Genomic DNA, 8476 nt, shown 5'->3' on the forward strand with positions numbered 1-8476 from the left:
CAGTGGTGCCCCGCAAGACGAATGCCTCGCAAGACGGAAAACTCGCTAGACGAAAGAGTTTTCCGTTTTGGAGGTGCTTCGCAAAACGAATCTCCTATGGGATTGCTTCGCAAGACGACAATGTCTTGCGAGTTCCTGCTGGTTTTTTCCCCTCCCCCCCTTTTCTAAGCTGCTAAGCCCCTTATCAGCTGATCCGATCAGCAGATAAGCTGCTAATAGCGCTAAGCTGCTTATCAGCTGATCCGATCAGCAGATAAGCCGCTAAAAGCCTCTAAAAGCCTCTAATAGTGCTAATAGCACTAATCCGCTAATCCTTCAAGACGACAATGTCTTGCGAGCTCCTGCTAGGTTTTTTTCCTCCCCCCCTTTTTCTAAGGCGCTAAGCCGCTTATCAGCAGATAAGCCACTAAAAGCCGCTAATAGCGCTAATCCGCTAATCCGTCAATGGGCTTGCTTCGCAAGACGAAAAAAACCGCTAGACGAAGAGAATCACAGAACGGATTCTTTTCGTCTTGCGAGGCACCACTGTAATGAGGGATATTGATCTTTAAGTCTCCCCCACAGAGTTTATGCTGCTAGTCTCCCTCAGCTTCCGCAATGTCCATCAACTGTCACCTTCGGCCAACTGCCACTCTCCCTCCGTAGTTCCACCCTAGGCCTCAACTGCCTCACCAGGCGGCAGTTCCTCAGCTCCAGGACTCAACTGACAGCAGGCCTCAGTGTTTACTCAGCGCTTTTAATACCTGGAAATTGGTATATAATAAATAATAGGAAGAGAGGCTGCAAGGCATAGTCCCAACCCAACAAGCAAAAAGGAAGTATTTTATTATATTACGATGAAGTCGCAACAAGAGGAGAGGAGAGCAGAGCAAAACAATACTTCACAAGCAGCATTAAAATACATTTAATGTAGAGAGCAGCTGAAATAAAGAGCCATAGATTTAATGTAGAAGGGACAGGGGATGTCGTGACGCACACAAAAATGACGGAACATTTGAAGAACAAATGATCCCCCATTACTTTTCTTCTTTTTTTTAAAAAAAGTCAACCCCAAAGACCTTATTTTATGGGACGAATGGTTTGGGAGACGATTTGTTGCCTTGGAAACTGAAGACCAAAGGGAGCAACTGTTTATGAACAGACCATGGGATATTATTATTATTGTTATTAATTTAAACTGTGGTTTTTCTGTGTGTGGCTTCTTTTATTTCTTATATTGTATTTTATTATATTACAATTTGAATTCCATAGGATACCGTATAAAGCACAATGATAATTAACAAAATACAATTTTAACACAATAAAATAAAATAATATAAAATACAATACGAGAAATAAAAGGAGCGATGAAGTTTCGTTTACAAATCACAGAACAGCTAGCACAGTATATTACAATGGCTACAGGAGGCAGAAAAATCATTACATAGCCAGAGGTTATGTTAATAAACAGCACCACAACAGGTCAGGTTAAGGAATGGCTTTGTTTACTGAAAATCTTTTATAAATGGAAAGTTAGGGATATCTGGAGTGAGCCAAATCCTACAAAATCAGGACTGAATTCCCTGGACTTGAACTGATGTGTGTGTTTCAGTCCTGCTTTGTGCAGGGTTCGGGCGTACAGGTTAAGTTCCTAGTGGGAACTTAATTTTCACCTGCTGTATTTATTAGAAAAATGAAGTAATACAAAAGTATGACGTATACTAAGCAGAAACACCAAAACAACTCTCATAAGTTACATAATTTATAACGCCATGATGAAAATGGCCACATTACTGTATTAAATAATAAGAAGTTGAAAAGGTGGACAATAGGATCCATTGGAGGGGAAAGTGAGTAGTCCAGAGATTTGGGGGGATGTCTAAATGTGAATATGTAACTTGTACTGTTATAATCAATGCTTTTTTTGGGGGGGGGGAATGCAGGGGTATGCCTACCCCTAAACGTTTTGTGAATCTTTGTACTTTTGTCCATTTACCGTACAGTATTTATTTCCCCCGATTTGAACTATCAAATGGTGCCTTTCTTGAGTCAAAATGAGAGTACCTCTAAACATTTTTTTAAAAAGAAAAAAACACTGGTTATAATTCTGCCTTGGTTTACGTACTTAATCCGTTCTTAAACCAAAACCCTTCTTAAACCGAGGCGTGCTTTCCCTAATGATGCCTCCCGCCACCGGTGCCCTTCCACTGTTCTTAGTCCGTTCTTGGACCGAGGTAAATTTGCAAACCAGGACACTACTTCCGGTTTTGCAGAGTTCGTAAACCGAATCGTTTGTAAACAGGGCTGCTCTTAAACCGAGGTCCCACTGTATTTGTAAAACCAAATAAAAATTATTTCAAAAAAGAGCATGATAAAAATGGCCACATGATGGCAGCAGAGAACTATGAAAGGTGCTGTGGTTTTCAGATCTGCAAGGAGGGACAGGCAATTTATGAGAAATTAATGTGAAGAGAACTTCTTCTTTTTTCTATGGATGTAAACACCCAGTTAGTATGCAGTAAAGTGGGAAGTAGATTGAGCATCCTTGATCAGTGGCTTATAGGAATTTCAGGTGATTTAATCTCAGCGGTCCAGCAAGGAACTGGGGGTGAATACATCTCACAACTTTCCCGCCTGACTTTTGAAATATATTCTTGAACTATACAGACACTACCTGCAGGCAGGCCACAATTTTGCATTTAATTTTTTTATGTTTGCAATTTACCCCAAACGCTCTTGGATGAAGCTGGTTATGTGGGCACATTTCAATCTGTGCCCTTCACACCTGGTTTGGGGCTTGATCACCTTGCTTGATGACCTTTGCTGGGAGAGGTGCAGATCTCTCAGTGACATGCAGTGCCACCAGCCATACAAATCTTTTGAACTTAGGCCAGGAGGTCTGGCATTGTGATGGCTCTGGCCTCACCTGTGGGATAAGTTCAGAAAGTCTTAGTGCTCAGGATTCATCCCTGCCTCTCGTTCTCTTAAACAACCACAGAGGGTAGCGGCGATGCAGTATGCAGAAAAGCAAGAAAACAGGTTGCAGAAGTTGCTAGCAATGTGGAAATAACTAAAGAATTGAGGTCTCCAACCACTGGGGTTATGCATTGCACATTAATTTGGTTACAGGTAGGTAGCCGTGTTGGTCTGCCATAGTCGAAACAAAATTAAAAAATTCCTTCCAGTAGCACATGAGAGACCAAACAAACTTAGTTGGTCTCTCATGTACTACTGGAAGGAATTTTTAAATTTTGTTTTGACATTAATTTGGGTTACCTTGAAGTAAAATTCTTGAGTTCTGAATATGTCCACATGAGGGCAGCAGAGGATTGGGTATTTGCAGAAAGTTAATAAGGTGCCAGGCAAAACTATTCCTCTTCTACCTGGCCTTTGGTTAATTAAACAATCTATGGCCTTTTAAACTGTGTGTGTGTGTGTGTGTGTGTATGTGTAGCATTATTTTTGTTTGTTAATATGCCATACATTTCTGTGTTTTTATATTGTAAAGTGCCCCTTAATCTTCGGAGGAAGGGCAGTATAGAAATTTAATTAATAATAATGAAGTGAATATAAAATGCTCCTGTTTGTTATCCTAGGTGCAAGAAAGGGGGAAGTGAAAGGAATCAATGGCATTGGATTCTAAATGATAGAACTTTGCCTCTGTGTGCTGCCAACTAATTAGTATTGACTTTAAGAGGGTGCAGTACTCAATATGCCCACATGGCTGCAGCAGTGGATTAGAAAAATTCAAGCTTAGCGGGGAGGGAATTTCTTGAAGGGAAATTAATAGAAAAGGACAAATTGTTTTAAGCTTCAGTAAGCTAGTTAATGGAATTTTAGTTACAGATAGGTAGCCGTGTTGGTCTGCCATAGTCAAAAAAAAAATAAATAATAAAAAAATAAAAAAATTAAAAAAATTAAAAATAAAAACAATTCTGAAGAAGTGTGCATGCACACGAAAGCTCATACCAAGAACTAACTTAGTTGGTCTTTAAGGTGCTACTGGAAGGAATTTTTTTATTTTGACAAATGGAATTTTGTTACTGTATTTTAAAGTATATTATGCTGTAAGTCAATCTGACTAGAATGTTCAAGAGTGAGATATACATTATAAAATATTATCATTTCCACTCCCACTAGTGATTATAGATGTGATTCCCCCCCCACCTCCTTATGCAGAAAGGCAAGTAACGGAAGGAAATAGAGGTTTTCCGCTGTGCTGTGTTCTTGACTTCAAGAGGTTGCAGTACTCAATATGTCCACATGAGTGCAGCAGAGGGTTTGGGAAAAAACCCTGTTGTTGTTTAGTCGTTTAGTCGTTTCATAGAATCATAGAAGAAGAAGAGTTTGGATTTGATATCCCGCCTTTCACTCCCTTTAAGGAGTCTCAAGGCGGCTAACATTCTCCTTTCCCTTCCTCCCCCACAACAAACACTCTGTGAGGTGAGTGGGGCTGAGAGACTTCAGAGAAGTGTGACTAGCCCAAGGTCACCCAGCAGCTGCATGTGGAGGAGCGGGGAAGCGAACCCGGTTCCCCAGATTACATGACTACCGCTCTTAACCACTACACCACACTGGCTCTAGAATTTAGTTTCATAGAATCATAGAATTTAGTCGTGTCCGACTCTTCGTGACCCCATGGACCAGAGCACACCAGGCACTTCTGTCTTCCACTGCCTCCCGCAGTTTGATCAAACACATGCTGGTAGCTTCAAGATGCATGGGGTGTGGAAATTGCTGCTTTAAACTTAAATTATTCTATTGACAGTAGTTTATGACTGCATTTTATGTGTTTTATTTACATTATGCTGTAAGTCACTCTGAGTATGAATGTAGAAGAGATATAAGTAATAAGTATAATAAATTCTACTTGTGAACATAACTGGGCCCCCAGCACCTCCCTATGCAGAAAGGCCTCTTGCAACGGATCCACTTAAAAACGACAACAACTGGACTTTTTGCCATTTAGAAAGTAATGGGCAAATGCATTGAAAAGTGTGGGATGAACTAATGAACAAGTGATTAATGGAAAGGGGTGCATTAGCACTGCGCCGGCAAATCTCATTGTCATACAACTGCCACAGAAACAAATCTTATGCATATTATGCTGTAAGCCACTCTTGAGTAGAAATTTAGTAGAGTGAGATGTAAATGATAAATTATTATCATTTACGCTTCTAGTTCTGTGACCCCTGCCCTACACCCTTATGCAGTGCTAGCACACTTGCAAAGCTAAGCAGGGTCCAGTATTGTTTCAAATTGAGTGAGTGATCATGTGCTGATTCCTGAATTGCAGGGTGATCCCTTCCAATTCAACGATTCTATGAAATCGAAGTTTGTGTGTTGCACATTAAATTTTGACTTTAAGAGGGTGCAGTACTGAATATGTCCACATGGGTGCAGCAGAGGATTAGGAGAAAACCCCTAGCAAGTTCCACGTTTAGTGGGGAGAGGCAGGAACTGTGAAGACAAACACATGGGGGGGGGATGGAAATCACTGTTTTAAGCCTAAATTATTCTGTTAACAGTGTCTTATTGCATTTTTAGTGTATTATTGATATACATCCATATATACATCCATTTGTCATGGATGCTTTGTAGAGGGTTGTACTAGACCCTTTTGGATCTCTTACAACTTTACAATTGTATGATTCTATGATTATGCTGTCAGCCACTCTGAGTATGAATGTGGAAGAAGGAGATAAAAGAAATAAAGGATTCTGATTTTGACTTCTGTTTGTGAGTGCAGGTGTGACTCTCTACTGCAGCAAACCCCACATATATAATTAAACCACCTGGACCTTTCACAGTTTTTTAAGCAAATGCGTTGAAAAGTGATTAATGGGAAGACGTCCCAAGCACCCCACAAGCAAATAAGGATGGATGCTGAATAAACGGGTCATCTGTTTGCATTCCATCTGATATATTAACGAATAATTGATTTTAAGGTACTGTCACTCAACATGTCCAGGAGAGGGAAGCAGAGTATTAGGAAAGAGTCTAGCTAGAAGGTTCTGGTTTTGTGGGGAGGGGCAGAGAACTTGCAGAGAAATGAAGGGAATAAAACTTTTGACATAGAATTGCAGAGTGGGAAGTGCCCGCAAGGATCATCTACAACAACGCCCTGAAATGCAGGAATCTTACACCCAATGTGGGGTTCAAACTCATGATGCTGAGATTAAGAGCTATCCCTCAGATATCCTACTGCTATTTCATTTATTAAATGTATTCTCCTTAAATGTATTCTCCCCTCCTTCCTCCCAACACACTGGTGATAAAGCAATGCGAGAAAGAAGAATGTATTTAGAAACAATTAAAGATGCTTAGAAACAATTTAGCAGGTAAAAACAATTGGAACAATAACACCTAAAACATGTTTTGTGAATGCCTTGTAATACACAGGAATGGTGGAAGTGAACCGAGCATTTAGGAACTGGGAACGTATGTTTAAACCATTTCTGCTGCATTCCTGGTAGTGACCTGCAGGTGGCATAAGGGAGGTGGAAGTTTTGGGGTGTATCTTCGTATTCACACATCAAGCCTTTTGAGTTCACAGATCCATGGCTGTGTCCCCTTGGACTGGGGTTGCAAACTGGGCACAGTTGTGCCTCCCTTGCCACATGTCACTTTCCTTGGTGGTTGCTCCCCTAAACCTTTTTAAGGAACAGGGTTCCAAGCTCTATTCCAACCGGCAAATATTTCATCCATTGCTGCTGCTCTCAATCTGTTGACCAGCAGGTGGCGTTACAAGGGCCAGGACCATCTCATGCCCATAGGGCCTTCCAGACACGCTCTAAAAGCCCTTGGTCTGATACATATAATATAAATTATTATATTAGAAGTGACCAGATTTATGGAGTAAACATACAACTGCAAAATAAAAATCAGCCCAAATTCCCCTGTGAAAGAACAGACGTTTGCGTCGGCTAACCCCTTGCCAATGTCCCCTCAGGAATGGTGGCAAAGGCTTTCACTGGAATCATATGGAGATGCTCATTAATCAAAATACTGTATTAAAACCGAATTTTCTAAAATGGATTCTGAGGTTGTGCCTGTGTCAGTATAGCAGGACAGGGGTGCCCATGTGCTGCTTCAGGATGCCAGTGTGCCCACCACTATGTCCCATGGTCCCTTAAAAAGTCCTCAGTAAATGTCCCCTCAAAACTCCAGGACGCATGTGGTCAGAGGGCCTACCCCCACCATTTTTTGTTCTTGTGTTATGCCACACCCCTGCAGCTGCCATTTTGTGTCATCCAGATACCTATGGCAGCCATTTTGTCTTGTGCCACATACAAAACAGCAGCCATTTTATATTGTGCCACATGTCGGAATCTCGATAAGGCCTCATCTTCCTCCGAGCTTAGCCTTTGAAATCGCCTCCGACGTGTTTAATGACCTGAGCCTTTGATAAGGCTTCAAGCACATTCTATCCAGCAGGGTTCCCAGCACAGGGAAGAGATGAGAGGTTTGGCTACATTGTAAAGAGTTTTATTTCTAAACTACACAGAACAGAAAAGACATCCTCCCTCTATGAAAGCAGAGAGCAACTGAACAAAGGAACAAAGGAAACCACTAACGTCACATCCCATCTCCCTTTCCCGTGAGACTGCAAGGTCTCTGGAATGTAAACAGAGTCCTGTGACTCCACGCAGCTGCTCAGTGAGAAACAGAAACTAACACCACACACACAAAGAGCAGCCATTTTGTCTTGTGCCCCCTCCAAACAAACACCACGGCAACCATTTTTTCTTGAGCCACACATACACCACAGCAGCCATTTTGTATTGTGCCCCCTCACACCACGGCAGCCATTTTATATTGTGCCACACACACACACACACACACACAGCAGACATTTTATTTTGTGGCACACCCCCCCCCCCAGCAAGCATTTTGTCTTGAGCCACACATACACCACAGCAACCATTTTGTGACTGGCACCCTTGGCACTTTCTCAAAACCCCAAATGTGCCCTGTGTGGTAGAGGAATCAGACGCTAACTGACCCTACTAACTGTGACGACCAGTCAGGCCTTGGGAAGGTGATAGTGACATTTAGGCACCGGAGGTTTTAAAAAACTGTCATTTCAATAGTTGCTTTTGGATACAATAACCTTGAAAGAGATTTCTTGTTGCCCATTTCCCTCGACATGCTCTGGGGAGGAATATGCATTTGATACAGAAATAGAAACAGCTAACTCTGTAGGCTCAAAAGCATAGCTGTCAACTTTTCCCTTTTCTTGCGGGGAATCTTATTCGGAATAAGGGAATTTCCCTTAAAAAAAGGGAAACGTTAACAGCTATGCTCAGAAGGGTTTTTGGGCTGAGGCCTCATTTGAACTATACATTTAAAGTGCTATGATATCTCTTTATACACTCATGACTTCCCCCAAAGAATCCTTGGGACTGTAGTTTGCTAAGGGTGCTGAGAGTTGTTAGGAGACCCCTATTTCCCTCACAGTTAGGGGGTGGGTGTGGCAGGGGTTCATCTGGGGTGC

Source organism: Podarcis vaucheri (genome assembly GCF_965113315.1).
Source record: "Podarcis vaucheri genome assembly, chromosome: 13".
Lineage (NCBI taxonomy): Eukaryota > Metazoa > Chordata > Lepidosauria > Squamata > Lacertidae > Podarcis > Podarcis vaucheri.